The sequence below is a fragment of the Myxocyprinus asiaticus genome, chromosome 46, assembly GCF_019703515.2.
Source record: "Myxocyprinus asiaticus isolate MX2 ecotype Aquarium Trade chromosome 46, UBuf_Myxa_2, whole genome shotgun sequence".
NCBI lineage: Eukaryota > Metazoa > Chordata > Actinopteri > Cypriniformes > Catostomidae > Myxocyprinus > Myxocyprinus asiaticus.
In genome coordinates, this window is record NC_059389.1 from 1,960,001 (window position 1) to 1,978,417 (window position 18,417).

The window sequence follows — 18,417 nt, forward strand, 5'->3', positions numbered from 1 at the left end:
ATTGACACAGTCTTTGATGACATGTTTGTGTAACCCGCCACAGCCTCATTAGAGCAGGTGACACTTTTCATGGGTCCAAATGAATTCAAAAATAAACTATGAAAAACACTTTTTGCACTTGGTTTGATCAGAACGTCTTCATGAATTGCATTACGGTTAATAGAGATTTTTACTAATACTAACAGTGAAGCTTGAACTACAGAGATCAGCTCTACCTGTGCATATATGCATTCATTCATTTATAACAAACCATGTGTGTGAAAGTCCAGCGTCTGAATGCTGGAGAGAAAGTGTTGCTCCCGGGGTTGTTCGGGTGCTGAGAATCAAACTCATTCGCACTACAAAAGCACAACGGTTTTTATAAAGTGTGGGAGAAAAAGTCCTTTGCATTGATATTTACCGCATGCTCCGGTTTCTCTTGCAAAATGAAAGAGCAAAACTGTTTGATGTCTATAGCACAGGGGAAAATTCACACCAATTTTAAAAGCAAGGTAATGGCACTTCCTGTTTCAATTTTTTATATCAGAGAAAAACATGCAACTTACAGATGCAACAATCCTGTGTGGACACAACCATCAAATTACACAGTCTTAGTATTTTCAGAGAGACGTGAATGACATTTTGTGCACTTAATAATAATACGGCAAGAAAGTAGGAAACAATGACGTTTATTTTCTGGCGGAAAGCCTGAGGGGCGAATTCATTAATTGTTGCACCACTTTAGCCTTTAAACTCTGTGTCTTATTCACCAACCAACAGCAATCCAGTCTAAGCAGATGCAAAATGTGCTAACGCCTCTTTTCTATGTAAACACGACTTTATATAGTATGCGTCATATTAAAGGCTCAATTAATATTGCACTATTATCTCCTTTTATCTAAATTTTCCTTAAAAAAGTAGTTTATTTATATTTTCTAGAAATCTTGGCAGCTAATCAAATGACGGAGAACAGTGTTATATCCGGCATATTTTCAAAGCCTACTTTCTGCATTTCATGCACGACCAGTTTAAGCAGGTGCAAAATGTGCTAAAATAGCGCTAAACAGTCATTATTATTCTTTTCAGAAGAAACACAACTCTTTTTTTTATGTAAACACAGCTTTTATCGCCCACAGAAAGCCGGAGGTAAACAGAATTGTCTTTAAAAAATATGTTTGTTTATATTTTCTAGCTAGCATGGCAGCGATAATTCATCAAAAGATAGAGAACAGCTTTATATCCGGCATATATTCAAATGTGTAGTCAAGCCTACTTTCTGCATTTTGTGCGAATTTAGGGCGCGGTATTTCGACACAAAACCTGTGTCTTATTCACTAACTACCGGCAATCCACTCTATGGACCCACCGGCGGGTCCAAAGAGGGGCACTATATCGCGAAATTTTTTTACGCTTAAATTGTTAAAGTCTCCGTTTACATAAGATATCTCCGTTCAGGCATATGAGGTATCATTCAAAAGCTTAGAATCTGAACTTTTCAGAGATAACCATTAATTGTGCAATTTTGTTACTTAAAATAACAAAATAAGGCCTTTTAAGAAACATTTGCGTTGAAAATTAGCGCCCCCTAGAGGTAATGGGTAGAAATACTTATATGAAAATAAAAGTCCTTCACATAGCACATAAATGGACAAGTCATATATCAAATGAAAGCTCTCATTCTCAGGAACGTGACTGAACAGTTTATTTTCTTGCCCTAATACCAGAGTTTGAAAGATTTTCAAAAGAATCACAAAGTGAAATATGATTTCTGTAAGTCATCAAATACAAACGTCTCTTTTATGCTCTGATAACTACTGCTGTAAGCTCCAAAATAGCTAAAAACTTTACATCTGCTTTTACCTTAGGCAATTTTCTAAAAAATGTGCCACTTTTTACTTAACTGTGAGCTTGCTTGGCTGAATAATCCAATGTTATATCTTAGATGTCCAGAACAAAATATGCCATCCAGAAGGAAAAGCATGCAAAACAAATCAACGGAAAAATCTTCAGAAGGAATGTGATAGAGAAATTTTTATTTCTAGTGCTTTATGCAAACTAGTGGAATAAAATGAGACTTTTCCAAGTGAGGATGAGTGAACAGAACCAGAATTACATGCTTACAGGTGCGGGGGGGGGGGGGGGGGTGTTGTTATTAAAAAATATATATTTTTATCATAAGATTACAAACCCATACAATATTATTTATTAATAATTGGAGTCTTTTTTTATTTCTTTAGTTCTCTGAAAAATGAGACCAATATTTTGCAATTAGCTTTTAAATTTGAGTGTGAAAAATTGTGGGTGGCAGCCCAAAAATGCACCAATGCAGGCGCAAAATGTGCTAAAATAGTGCTCTGCCGTAAGTATCTAAATTAAGTCACTGTCATTCTTTTAAGAAGAAACACGCCTCTTTTCTATGTAAATAAAGTTTGATATAGTATGCATCATATTCACAAAAATCAGCACTATTTGCCTGGTGCAATTAATGTTATGCTATTTTAACCACAGAATGCTGGAGGTAAAAGACTTTTGTTTATTTTTTTAAAATGATGAAGTAAAGCTTCATTGTTACCAATTGCACAATTGTAATTGCTTAAACATTTTTTTTATGTCTGTATTTGCGTGGTTTCCTGATTTGCATAATTCCTCTAGTGAATCAGGTGCTAAAATAAAATAAACTTTGCTATCAGTGCATGAAATTAATTTGTAGTGTCTTTTTTCCAGCCTGTCTTTATCATAGACTCATCCATACAGCTGTTTTCAGTCGTAATAATATGTTTGACAAGGTCCTCTTGTTCAGAATTCCATCCTGTTCAATCCAGAGGCCAGACTGACCTGGAACGACGAGTTGCACAAATGGATTTTGTCCCTTTAATTCAAAGCTCAAAGGGATTTGGAGGCCAGAGCGGAGGTCGACACCTTAAAATGTGTTGCCATAGAGATGGATCCTCCACCAGAGGTCCATTAGATGGTCGACAGGGGAGGCTGAGCTTCCTCAAAAAATGTGTTCTAAATAAATGTAATAATACAGCGACAAAATGAACTGTTGATTTGAAGGAAATGTTCAGGCGATTTTTATTCATGCTTAAATGCTTCAAATTAGTTTTGTAGACACATAAACCATGCTTATGTATGAATTGTGTTACAAAATTTTGCAAAAAAAGTGATGAATTTGAATTGCATTTTGTTTATTACTGTAGGCCTACATCTGACTATCAAACACCCCTCTGTGAGGAACAATGCTGTGTGGGTTTCTGCACTGTGCAATTTCGATATTCATAAGATTCTTAATCGATCTCATGAGTTTGAAAACATGTTTATGCATGTCCTTTGACACAATAATCCTCTTTGATGCAGGAAACCCAGCGTGAGGGTCGATGGAGGGGATGGGAGTTGGTTTCTCAAAATAAACAGCCGTCGATTGGGGTGGGCCATTATTTTAGTATCGTGCTGCAAGGTGAGGGGAAATGTCAAAAGCGTGCCAGCCTCTTCTGCCGGGTTATGTCTGTATGTTTGTGGGCAGATGGGGGTAACGTCCTATGGGTTTCTCATGGAAGTGGCTACATCAATCAACAGACCGCGTATTTAAATTTGTCACACAGTTGGAGAGATGAAGATAGAGGGAGACAAATGTAGAAAAACACAGAATTAGAGTTGGGAATCAAGATGAAACTGAATGGCGATTCCAAATGATGGCAGGTCACAACAGCTGCGTTCAGAACTGATATTCACCTAAAAATGACAATTCTGTCGTTATTTACTCACCCACATGTTGTTCCAAACCTTTATGATGTTTGGGTGATTCTCTCAAAATCTGATATGTCTAGAAAATGTCCTGGTCATATTTAACCTCAAATATATATGTATATGAAATTATATTTTGCACAAAGAATAAAAAAGCCAACATTTAGGACTTAAACTCTATAGACATATTCCGTTCACAGCATGTCCAAAGGGGGGCGCTATTTCGCAAAAAAATGTTTACGCTTAAAACGTTAAAGTCTCTGTATGTCATGATCCTCTTCTGTCTGCCCTTCGGTCTCTGTCTGTTTTTCTGTGTTTGTTGTGTGTATGTGTACATTGGCTGTGGCTGTGTTTCTGTTAGCCGTGTGCTTCCCTGTCCCCGCCTCCTCGTTACCCTAGTCACTCTCCCTCATTTAGTCCTTGTTATGTTAATTGCCTTCACCCTCAGGAAACTCTTCGGACACCAGCAGGAGGACAAGTCAGTGAGGGGGTATGCGTTGGAGTTTTTGGTGGTGTCCTTGGGTCTGGGTCACGATCAGGCCAGCCTTATGCAATTGTGAGGGGCTGGTCTGAATGAGCCCATCAGGTCTTGTGTCCCAGAGATGTCGCGCTACAATCAAGTTTGCCTTGAAATGGGATGAGTTTATCTTAGCCTGTGCCTCAGAGGACTTCCTTCCTTCATCTCAGCCCAAGGACAACGATACTCCCTCACTGGTAGCGGATGCGGTTGACCGCCAGGAGGCGGAGGGGCCCGTTGATGACTGCCAGGAGGCGGAGGAGGCCGCTGATGACTGCCAGGAGGCGGAGGAGGCCGCTGATGACTGCCAGGAGGCGGAGGAGGCTGCTGCTGACCGCCAGGAGGCCGTTCCCGGCTGCAGTGATTCCGACCATCCAGAGTAGGTGGAGAAGGAAGCCGAGTTAGGCGCCCGCTCCCCATTCACTGCCAGCGCTCCCGGCCACGGAGGCCGTTCCCCAGTCGCTGCCAGTGCTCCCGGCCACAGAGGCCATTTCCCAGTCACTGCCAGTGCTCCTGACCACGGCAGTCGCCTTACAGCCTGTCCAGTTCCCCGTGGTCATCGAGTCTGTCCAGTTCCCTGAGTCTATCAACGAGTCTGTCCTGTTCCCTATGGCCGTTGACGAGCCTGTCCAGCTCCTCATGGTCATCGAGTCTGTCCAGTTCCCTGAGGCTGTCGACGAGCCTGTCCAAGTCCCCGTGGTCATCGAGTCTGTCCAGTTCCCCATGACTGTTGACAAGTCTGTCCATTCAAAATGTACTTTAACGATGAAAGCGCTAAAGTCATAAGAGTCTTTCGTTCAAGAATCGCACTACACTGGTCATGCAGTTTGTTTTAACCCTGTATATTCAAAAGAACTGACTTTGTATACTGTATACTGGATGCACAGTGTGTTCTATCAAAAAAATTAGTAGCATTGCTGCATGCGCTGCAGGAAACACTGTAAGAGTATTTTAGTACGTTGTTCCATCCGGATCGGTGGGAAACTACACATTTGGGAACACTTAACAGAACCGAAAGTCATTAAAATCATACGATTTATTTTGTATTTTTATTTTTTTTAATGGAACCGGTTCTTGTTTAGAGAACCAACCCTAACGGATGTATTTGACGGATGTGCACTACAACTGCTTTGTGATACTCTTTAGTTTAATCAAGGGCAGGCGCATGTGCCGACAACACACAAAATGATCTGTCTGTGTATTCATATGCTTACTGTGCACAAGACGTAGCGGTATGCATAAAGACAAAGGGCATTTTCCAAGCGGCATTTTTGTGCCCTTGAAGTGCACTTCAAGGCCGAAGTTTATTGGTTTTAATTTGTCAAAGAACAAAGACCCCATGTCAACCACTGCGATCTCTAGCTAATGCATATGTGTCCATTTAAAAGCATGTGTTTACTTGCATACCTTTCTGTGTGAGTTTGTGAGTTAATATGAGTTCATTCTTGACATAGAAAAGGTCAAAACCACCAGGTGCACACACACACACATTCAAGCATGCATTCTTAGCACAGGCGCTTCTAATGGGCTGTGACAGTCACAGTGGGGGTTCTGGATAAAGATATCCCCCTTCAAACCTCACACAGGAAGTCACCATATCTCACCAGGATTAATTCAGCCGCACATGTTCCCAGACCATTATTCTTGACAGCGAGTGGCAAAAGATTAATTTTCATCCCACGTTTAGCCGCAGCGGAGGAGGCATTTTACGGAACAGTTGAATGAAAGTAGACAACCATTTAACAGTTGAGGGGAAAACCGCTTGCTTAGTGACTGACAACATTTCCACTGGGCATATCACTCCAATTCAGTGGAAATTGAAATAAAATAAAAAAAAGACTTGCTTACGGTTACTTGTTTTGTTTAAAATGTTATAAGGTAGACACAATAGGAGGGTTGCACAAATGCAGCAAATAATTGGCAAGTTTCCTGTGAAAGTTTTCTGTGACACACCATTTTTAAGGGAAAAAATTGAATATTTCACATTTCTCGTCACCCTCTGTGAGCCTCATTATCAGCTTCTCGGTTGGAGAAAATCTTTATATTTTCTTTGGCTGGTAAGGACGGTGGACTGTCCGATACAAAAGAGCAGGTCATCTAATTTGCTGGTTTATAGAACAGTAATATGAGTGTTGCAATAGCACCAACAAACAATTTACTGTAAGGAAGAACAGAAAAATGGCTTAAAGAGATAGTACACCCCAATATTACAACTTTGTTATAATTTACTTGCCCTCATATTGTTCCCAACTCGTATTCTTCTGTTGAACACAAGGGAGATGTTAGGTAGAATGTAAGTCTCTCAGTCACCATTCACTTTCACTACATCTTTTTTCCATACAATGAGAGTGAAATTTGACTGAGTGTGTCCTGTTGTGAAATTTGGACATTATATTCACAAGATATAGTCCAATTGGACATTATAGACCACGCTTAAGTTAATTAAAATTATTTTGGATAATTTTTGTCATGAGGGTTTCCAGATGGTACATGACACATTTTGTGTGAATCAGAGATAAAACATAGGCTGAGTAGCCAAAGTAGCCTAGTTTTTTCAATAAATTCACAATTCAATAAAATTTTTTTCAAAAATTGAAATCCATATGAATGTTTGATTCAATTCCGGAGTTCTGGAGTTATTACCAAAAAAGTACATATATTAGCTTATTATAGCACCACCTTATGGCCAATTCTCACAAAATTTGGTGCACAGTGTAATTTTGGTAACCTGTAAGAGGATGCCAAATTTCATAATGATCTGCAGTTCACAACATAAGTTATTTGCAGCTGAAATTTGATTGGCTGATGGTGGCCTTTTTGGTTGAGATCCAATAAGTTCAATAAATCCAATGAGAGTTGAGTTCCAATGAGTCCAATAAATATTTTACAGATATAATAGCACTTCAATCTACGAATTCCAACTTCTTCGATCAAACTAGTGAGTTATAACTTGTTTTTAGTTGTGGTTTTAACTGGTTTTCAGTTAGTGCCAACCCACCCCCCCAACTGAAAACCTGAATAATTGGACGAAGTTTGGTACACATTCATGTCGAAGTTTCCCAAGTTTCGTTAAGTTTGAAATTTGCATTCAGAAGATATCCAAAATGTCCAAAAGGGGGCACTATATTGCAAAAAAATTTTTACGCTTAAACATTAAAGTCTCAGTATACATAAATCAGGCATATGTTGTATCATTTGAAAGCTTAAAATCTGACCTTTCAGAGATAACCATCACTTCTCCATTTATGTTACATAAAATAATAAGGCCTCAATTCATTCACATCGCAAATTAGCACCCCCTAGAGGTAATTGAGTAGACATATTTATATAAAAATAAAAGTCCATCACATAGCACATAAATAGACAAGTCATATATCAAATGAAAGCTCTCAGTTTGACTGTACAGTTTATTTTGTTACCCTAATAACACAGTTTGAAAGATTTTCAAAAGAATCACAAAGTGGAATATGATTTCTGTAAGTCATCATTACAAACATCTCATTATGCACTGATAACTGCTGCTGTAAGCCCCCCAAAAATCCAAAAACTTTATATCTGCTTTTACTGTAGGAAGTTCTCTAAAAAATGAGCCATTGTTTACTTGTCTGTGAGCTTGCTTGGCTGAATAATCCAATGTTATATCTTAGACGTCCAGAACAAAATATGCCATCCAGAAGCAAAAGCATGCTAAACAAATTATCAGAAAAATATGTTTTCGACTGTTGAGGATAAAATGTTTTATATCAAAGGGGAGGATCTCAGCTTTCTAATGACATCTAGATTGAACTTCTAGTCCACTCAGAGGCCGAGTTATTCAATGAAACAATGAGGGTGGTGCTTGAACTGTAAATTAGACTGAATGTCTATGGACGAGCACATCTGTGAGGGATAAAATGTGTTAGAGCGCCACCTACATTTCAGATCTGTATATTGTGATGGAATGTGATAGAGAAAAAAAATATTTTTTTAGTGTTTTCTGCCATCTAGTGGAATAAAATGAGACTTTTCAAAGTGAGGTAGAGTGAACAGAACCAGAATTATAAGTTTACAAATTTAGGACAACAACAACAAAAAAACAAACATCTGTTAATCATAACATTATAAACACATACAATATTATTTATGAATAATTTGACTCTTTTTTTATATATATATTTGGGAGGGGGTTCTCTGAGAATTTAGACGAATTTTTGCAATTAGTCCACAGTATGTGTGAATGGTGAGCTTTTAAATTTACTGTAAGTGTGACAAACTGCGGGCGGTAGCCCAAAAATACACCAGAGTTTAAGGGATTAATAAGTAAATTTGGGCCAAAAATATTAATTGGTTTAGGCTATATCTTCCTAATGATTTGACACATACATTTATTTTTTTTATAAAAACATTCACGAGGGTCTCCAAATTTCATGCAGATTGGACCAGCGCTCTAGGAGGAGTTAAACATTTCCAACACTCTCACTAATTTACACTTTGTCATGTTTATATTCACTAATTGCGACCGCCAGCGTAACTACCAGATGAGGATAAATGTGTGAGTTTTCTGTGTCTGTCCGCCCTCAAACACCTGCTGACAGTTATTCAGTGTTCTCCCACAGAGGTATAATCACCATGTCTTTATACTCCATCTCTATCTACACTCAAACCCTGTAATTTGACCAGCTGAGTGATCCAGCTCTAAGAACTGTGTTCAGTTTTCATACTTATGAAACCCCCCAAAGACATATTAAATGCAGAATAAAAGCCTTAAATTACAGTGTTTACTAGGGTTGAGAATCAAGAACCATTTCTTCTTCAGAGTTCCCACTTTCGACCCATGAATTTCCATGACTTAAAAAGGAGTTCATGAAAAATCATGATTACACTGAAAGAAAGCAATTTCTAGCTAGTAACATATGTTAGAGCTGAACATAACTAGAAAAAAATTATATTCACGATAGAATTTACCGGACAGATCTCACAGTGTGAAATTGTCGACAGTCGGTCGAAAGTTGTTCAGCTGAAATCAATCTGTGAGTACCGAAATTTGAATCACTGCCCCCAGTGGCCAAAGCTGTAAGTGCTGTTGTTTGATTTTTTGCAGTTTGCAGTCGCAAATGTAACGAGTTGTTCTGGAATATTGATATTGGATTTAAAGTGTTCATATAGTAAATATAGCAGAAAATCTAAAGTACTTTCTACATTAAAGTTAATCAAATACCGTATGAAAGCAAATGCAACCTTCGAGTTTGTGTATTCTGGTAGGTGTAAGGACAAAGTTATCCAATATATTATATCATATGTTCATTTGTGCTCATGAAATGAGTGAATAGAATGAATGTCACTATGATTTCACTTACATTTATGTAAAGAAATAGACAATCAATATGATCCTGGCAATGCTAATTGTTTCATTTTATTGCAAATCTCGGATCTTGATGTTAAAGACATTTCAGTTTTAACATTTCGAAAATGAGCACTATAACAGACTCTATTATATATTTATAATAATAAATATTGAAAGTTAAAGGTATGACAATATTGGTAAAATTTTACTTGATATATTACTCTCATTCTTTTACTTTGTAAAACAAATAATACTACAAACAATTTTCATCTCCCTAACTTTGTTTGGTTCATGTTTAATTTCTGTTTTTGTATATTTTTTTCTTTCATCTTTTCCTTTTTGGATAACCCTTGTTTTAAAATATGAATGAAAGAGCTATGGCGAAGTGCAAGAGACTGTATGCTTTATCCTTTGTGAGTTGTATGTACTGTATGTGAAGATATTTGATTTTGCTTTGCCCAATAATAACAATAAAAATGAGTTATGAAACGTAAAACAAAATACATTAAATAAGTTAGTTGAAGCGTGAACTTGAAAATATTAAGTAAATTCTACATGTGTACTCAATTCAAACATGTTAAAACAATGATCTAACTTAAACCTTTACCTTAACCGGCGGGTCCACGAGAGAAAAGTAATTGTCAAAACATTAATAACTACAGTCTTGACCAACACAAAATAGGTATCGTTTGAAAGCTTAGAAGCTCTACTTTCCAATGCATGTAGACATTATGACCAAAACTGAACAAGTGCTTTGCAATTTGCAAATAAATCAGAAATGTTCCGTTTTGATAATTTCTTAAAAATTTTGCACTGTATATATTATTGCAATCAGTAAAAACATCAAACTCATCAAATAGCCATATGTTATATGTTGTAGGAACGCTCTCAAAGAGTAGAATACATCCAGACTATTTTTGTACAAAAATAAAGCAAGTAATTGCTAATTATATATCTTTGAAAATTGTGTTGATGTTGCTCATATGCCGCGTTTTAGCTTAAAACGTCACGAAAAATAAACAGAACATACAATATCACATACTATTACTTAAAGGAGTTGATTATCTTTCAAACGAGTCCCCACACAAGATAATCAGATGCAGAGATCATTAGATAATCCACATGAAGCACAATGTTGCATATGACCACCAGGAGATGGCGCCAAATACATGACACAGACTCAATGATGACTCAAATGACACAGAATGAAACTCATTCTGTGAAATCTCATTATTAAAATCATGTCTGCATGCTATGCAAACCTTTAGTCATTGTTGTGTTTGCATGTGTAATTAGTTCTTATGTACAATTATTATGTTTGTTTGGAGATGTTTTAAACACTATGATAAATTATTTTTGTAATGCTGTAACTTTTGATTACTTTATCATATCAATACAAAAATACAGTTGACATGATTGGGAACAAAACAAAATCAGTTTTTCGGAGCCACCTTATTTACATCAAGAGATATATAATGCCAAATTAGAAAAATGAGAAAAAAAAAGTAAATATTTGGCTCAAGTTTGTTTTTTTTAGCAGTTTCTTAGGCTGAGAGTCTCAAAATGTATCGTAAACTCTATCATTAAAACATTTGAAAAGTTTTATTTACAATGACAGCAAACACTTGACCCACCTTGTTTTTTTGTTGTTATTTTTTGTCGCTTTATAAGCTTTCTATTAGACTACAAAGCATACATCAAGCTTCCCTGAGGAAGGCTTCTGTGTGTCATGTGGTACATGACTAAATGCGTAAAAAAAAGCATTAAAATGCCAGTACATTTAGCATGGCTTAATTCAATGCTACACTGCTTGAGTAAAATGTACAAATAGAGAGCGAGAAAAATTGACTTGAAAATGAGAATTGCAAAGTAAATTTACTTGAGAATTTCTAATTCAAGCCATTAAGAATTGTGAGATATTTGTCACAGTGGATTGGCAGTAAAATTCAGAGTTTATCCGAATACTGTAGGCCTACTTATACAGCCTCTAAAATGGGATAACTGCAAATCGGTTCATTAATTGATGACTAAATATATTAATAAAGAATACGTCAGTCAATTGTATTTGCTTTCACACAAATTGCACACATTTTTCAATCTCAATTAACAATCAGGACAGGCTGGCAAATTACATTCCCTTCAATTAACCTCTTTAATTAATGACTGTCTCTCGTGTCCTGATAGGATGATCAGTCGTGATACAGCTCTCGTATAAAGAGAACAAAATTCAGTTCTTAAACTCCTAAATCCGTATGGATCCAATCAAAGTCCAAATCAAAGCCAATAGTAAGATCAAAGCTGAGCCTGTGAGTAAGTCAACGTTAAGTTCATTTAAGGACACGCAAGTGGCTCTTGGAGCATAAAGAATCACACCACGTATCCGTTCTAATGAATATAACAAGGAACGGGAGGTTTTAACGCATCTGGAGTGTCAAACACAGTCACTGGACGACAAGCTATTCTGGTTCTCAGATGTCGCCTCTGCGGTTATCATAAAGTTATGATTCAGAACCATGTGTATTATTCAAACTGACCGTAATAAAGGATGAAAGGCCCATTCATAAGCAATCAAATTACAGTAGCCTACCTTTAAAACACTTGTAGTTTACAATCAGTTTACAGTCTTTTTCATGCGGGAAAATGGACCAAAAATATTGATGACATCATCTTGCACTATACAGATTTGTGTCCATTTCTAATGATGGGACTGGAGGAAGTTTTGAGTTCTGAAAGTTACAGGATGTTTTCATAGTACAATGAACTCTTTTATCTACAAAGATAAATAAAAAATGTGAATCCCCATGACAGCCCTTTAAATTTACCCCAGTTAAACCCGATTCTCTCTTTCGTTCTCTCCAGTTCTCTCAGATCTTTTAAAAATAATTTTCTGTCAACGTCAAAGGAGGTTATGGTAGAATGTGTCATATTTCCCATATCAGACAGACACAAATGCTCGGTGAGAGACAGACAGTAACAGGGAGACAGATCGTCATTAAATCTGTCTTGCAGCTTAAAGTGAAAATTCTGCTTGACGCTTCAGTTTCTACGGAAAGAAATTAATTCACAAACCAAACATTTAAAAAGTGACTTTATCAACATAATTGTGTTCACAAAAAAGCAGACTGTCCATTCTTATAGCACTGAAGTCTCCACATTTAGAATTAGCAAATGTTTATATTATTTATCTATATAATATCAATATATAATTTATAATATTTATAATGTATAATAATTTATTAAATGGGTCATAGGGTTATTTGACATAATGCAAATACGTTATGGATTATAAAATATTACTCTGTAATTATGTGCAAAATTTGATTTTTTTTTTTTTTTGAAATGTTATTTTCATATTTATTTATTATTTATTTATTATCTGATATTTTATCGTACAGGTTAAAGAGTTATTTACATATCATAAGTTGGACTAAAGTATATAAACGATAAAATATAATTCTCTTTTTAACAATTTTGAAAAATTATTTTCATATTTATGACATTTATTGTATAGATTTATATATTTTATCGTACAGGTTGAAGAGTTATTTAACATAACATATGTCAGATAAAACTGTAAAGCCCCTAAACTTTATTTCTTCATAGTAAAAGTTTTGGAATACTTTTGTATTTATTATATATTTATTTTACAGCTTTAGATATTTCATATTTACTTATATTTATTGTATAGAATTTATACTGTGGGTTAGAGTTATTTAACATATTTATGACATTTATTTGACATATTTAGATATTTTAATGTACAGCTTATATAGCTATTTAACATAACGTATGTTGGAAAAATTATATAAACTATAAAATTTATAAAATTATATAAACTATATCGATTAATAAACTATAGTTCTTCATAGCAAACTTTTTGGAATACTTTTGTATTTATTATACATTTAAAAACTTTAGATATTTAATATTTACTTCTATTTATTTTAGATAATTTATTATGTGGGTAAACAAAACTATATAGACCATAATTTATAATTTTTCATAATTCTTTGTAAGATCATTTTAAAATATTACTTTGATATTTATTTCACATTTTAGAGCTTTAGATTTTTTCTTTTAGAGGCTATAATTTTTTGGTCATTTAATTCTTCATAACAATTTCAGACTAATGCTGCTGCTGGATTTCAGTATGAATTCTACAATCAGACTTGTTCTAAAGCTGTCAGCAGATTACTGAACATAAATGTGAAGTGAATCATAACAGTCGCTCTAAATGGCTTTTAAAATGTCACATAAGTGGTGCAGAAATGTGAGTGATGTTTTCTCGACAAGGACACCAAAGCTGAGCAAAGACTAACAGATGCTAAATAAAACATAAAAATGACACATAACTGACGAATTTGGGCAGACGTATATTGTATTTAATTCATATCCATACACTATATAACTAGGTCATATACAGAACCTTTGAATCATGTGATGCATCAGGAATTTACAGCCTAAAATCTCTGACAGACTAGATTTTAGCAAGCTTTACCATAAAAATAAATAAATAAATAAAAAATTATCTGGCCAAAATATATGAGAAAAATATAGCAAATATATGTTGTAAACAGCATGGTTATGACCCAAACTATTCACAGGAATGTATACAATACACGCTAATGCACTAATGGCTAACATTAGAGTTTTGACGAATGGATGCGACTGTTGTTGTGTGAAACCAACAAAATGACAAATTTTTACAAACACACAGTCAATCTGATGGCACCTTGAGAAACCCATTCACAGTAATGTAAACAATACATACTAACGTGCTAATGGGTAACATTAGGAGTTTTGACGAATGGATGCGACTGTTGTTACGTGAAACCAACAAAATTATGAACTCTTACAAACACACAGTCAATCTGAGGGCACCTTGAGAAACCCATTCACAGTAACGTAAGCAATACATGCTAACGTGCTAATGGCTAACATTAGCGTTTTGACGAATGAATACGACGGTTGTTGTGTGAAACTAACAAAACAAAGTCTAATGAACCCACAGCCCATCTGAGGGCACCTTTAAAAACCTTTTCACAGGAACATAAATAATACATGCTAACATGCTAACGTTAGAGTTTTTATGAATGGATGTGTTGTTGTGTAAAACCAACAAAGTGATGAACTCTTACAAACGCACAGTTAATCTGAGGGAACCTTGAGAATCCTTTTCACAGGTACATAAACAATACACGCTAACATGCTAATGGCTAACATTCACAAATGGATGTGACTGTTATAGCATGAATACAATAAAATGAAGTACTCTTATCTTGCGGCAAATTGTCCATTGTTGCCAAAGGTTTGCCGGAGGTTCACCACCATTGGCAAAGAGCTTCAAACTTCTGGCAAACATTTGCGGTGAATCAAAAGCTAATTTCCATGTGAAAATAATGAACGGCAAATTTGTAGCAACTTTGCGGCTAGTTTAGATTTTTTGTAGTGTAAAGTTAGAGTTTTGACGAATGGATGCGACTGTTGTTGCGTGAAACCCAAAAAAATGTAGAACTTTTACAAACACACAGTCAATCTGATGGCACCTTGAGAAACCCATTCACAATAATGTAAACAATACATGCTAACGTGCTAATGGCTAACATTAGCGTTTTGACGATTGGATGCAACTGCTGTTGTGTGAAACCAACAAAATGACGAATGTTTAAAAACACACGGTCAATCTGAGGGCACCTTGAGAAACCCATTTACAGTCAAATAAACAATACACGCTAATGTGCTAATGATTAACATTAGCGTTTTGACGAATGGATGCGACTGTTGTTGTGTAAAACCAACAAAATGATGAACGTTTACAAACACACAGTCAATCTGAGGGCACCTTGAGAAACCCATGCACAGTAATGTAAGCAATACATGCTAATGTGCTAATGGCTAACAGTAGCATTTGACAAATTAAATACGACTGTTGTTGCGCGAAACCAACAAAATGATGAACTCTTACAAACACACAGTCAATCTGAGGGCACCTTGAGAAACCCATTCACAGAAACGTAAACAATACATGGTTACCTGCAAACGGCTAATGTTAGAGTTTGACGAATGGATGTGACTGTTGTGTGAAATTAACAAAACAAACTCTAATGAACCCACAGCCCATCTGAGGGCACCTTTAGAAACCTTTTCACAGGAACATAAATAATACATGCTAACATGCTAACATTAGAGTTTTTACGAATGGATGTGTTGTTGTGTAAAACCAACAAAGTGATGATCTCTTACAAACACACAGATAATCTGAGGGAACCTTGAGAATCCTTTTCACAGGTACATAAACAATACACGCTAACATGCTAATGGCTAACATTCGCAAATGGATGTGGCTGTTATAGCATGAATACAACAAAATGAAGTACTCTTATGAAAATTGAGAACTCATGACAAATTTGCCACGAAGCTGGCGCAAATTCGCCACTGATAATTTTCACATCCAAATGAGCTTTGCAGCAATCTTGTGGCAAATTGTCCATTGTTGCCAAAGGTTCACCACTATATATCTCTATTTGCCGGAGGTTCACCACTATATATCTCTATTTGCCGGAGGTTCACCACTATATCCACTATATATCTCTCTTCCATGAATATGCAGGGGATAAAGTTCTAGAGTTAAGGTGTTTCTTATATATTGGTTGTTAAAAAAAAATTCTAGAAAATGTTCTCATTCACAATTAACAGGGGGATAGAAGAGTTTACTAGTGAATACATAACCGTATTTTTTGCTAGTTGAAGAAACTGAACCGGAATGGCTTTAATTAGAGAACTGTATTCACTTCTATTACAATGAAGATTACATTTTGCGCAAAAATAATTAAATAAAATAACTTTTCCACTGGCATCCATGAGATCAAAGACAGACCATATGTCTTTATTAAACCATTCCTTGTAGAAAAAAGATCTGTTACTGTGCAGTATATATCTGTTATTCCATAGAGGGGAATTGTGGAGAGTAAAATTATGCTTGTAAATCAATTTCCAATAGAGAAGTATCTGTTTGTGAAAATTTGAACTCTTAATCTGCAGTTTATTTATATTGTAATCACATTTCAAGACAAATTCAATGCCACCAATCTTACTGAACATTAAGCAGGGGAATGTAAACCAAATTGTGTTTTTATTTAGAATAGGGAGTCCCAATCATACAATCAAAGTCAATTGTTTTAAAACCACCATCAGCATAATCCTTAACAGTACTTGCACTAGGGGGCCTGGGTAACTCAGTGAGTATTGACGCTGATTCAAACTCATGACTCCAGGGCATGCTGAGTGACTCCAGCCAGGTCTCCTAAGCAACCAAATTGGCCCGGTTGCTAGGGAGGGTAGGCCCGGTTGCTAGGGAGGGTAGGATCACATGGGGTACCTCCTCGTGGTCGCGATTAGTAGTTCTCGCTCTCAATGGGGCGTGTGGTAAATTGTGTGTAGGTCGTGGAGAGTAGCATGAGCCTCCACATGCTGCGAGTCTCCGCGGTGTCATGCACAATGAGCTGCGTGATAAGATGCGCCGATTGACGGCCTCAGAAGCGGAGGCAACTGAGACTTATCCTTCGCCACCCGGATTGAGGTGAGTAACCGCGCCAACACAAGGACCTACTAAGTAGTGGGAATTGGGCATTCCAAATTGGGGAGAAAAGGGGATAAAATAAATAAATACATAAAAAAACAGTACTTGCACTTGCAATGTAATGTGTTTATTTTTCCAAAAGTTAAAGTTAAAAATGTATCTTTAGTCTTAACTGGGATGTCACAAATACTCTGCAGCTGTGAATCATGAATATCTGAGACCTTAAGAAACCTTTTCACAAGAACGTAGATGAATTCACAAGAACTTTTTGTTGATGAATGGATGTGACTGTTGTACAAAACCAATAAAATTATGAACTCTTACAAACACACATTCAATCTGAGGGTACCTCGAGAAACCCATTCACAATATCATGAACATTATGTGCTAATATGCTAACGTTAATGAATGGACAGTTTCTTTGAATGATCACGTTACATCCTTGAACATCTTAAAATGGCTTGTTAGAAAATGTCTTTAGAAGACGGTTCACAGTCCTCCTTTGTTTTCTTTGTGTGTTATCTTATTTTAAGTCAAAATGCATCATCTATGGATTTTCTTCAAACCCTGAGTTTAACAGCTTCGATCTAACCCTCTGAGGTCAAGCACAGTGGGGGAAAATGAATCACGACAATATATGAGCAAAAATCCCCTTTGAGGCACATGAGAGAAGCACAAGGTTCTAAGGGGACCGCTGGAGGTAAAGGTCTCAGAGTTTCTTCACTGAACTGAAAAGACCCGTTATTATTTCATAAACTGTACATCACATAATGCATTAATTCAAATAAAAAATAGAAGCTTTCAATGTCTTTTCTAATGTGTTATAATAAGTTACGGTCTTGGCGCTATTATGTTTTTTTTCGCCCTTATTGAGAGTGTACAACTAATTTAAAAGAGACTTTCTCATCTCTGAAGAGCCTGAAATGAATACTCGTCCATTGAATACAAATGTAATAATGTTAATCTGGGCTAAATAAGAATATATCACGGTCTACTTCAAATACATGAAACAAAAATATCACACAAGTGTGTGGGAAATGGGTCTGGCTCTGTTTCAACCCTGTTGACTGTCTCGATTCGGCCCCCTGGGAGTCCTACTCACTGACCACTAAAGAAAACTCTACTCTTTATCTCTTTTTAAAGAACACTCGGTCTTAGAGTAAAAGGAATAGCTTTAAATGTTCTGTCAAAGGCACCTTTTTATCTCTTAAACCATTTTGAAAACTGTTAAGAGGAGGTAAAGACAAAAAAGAGTGCCCAAGGAGCCAGCAGTTG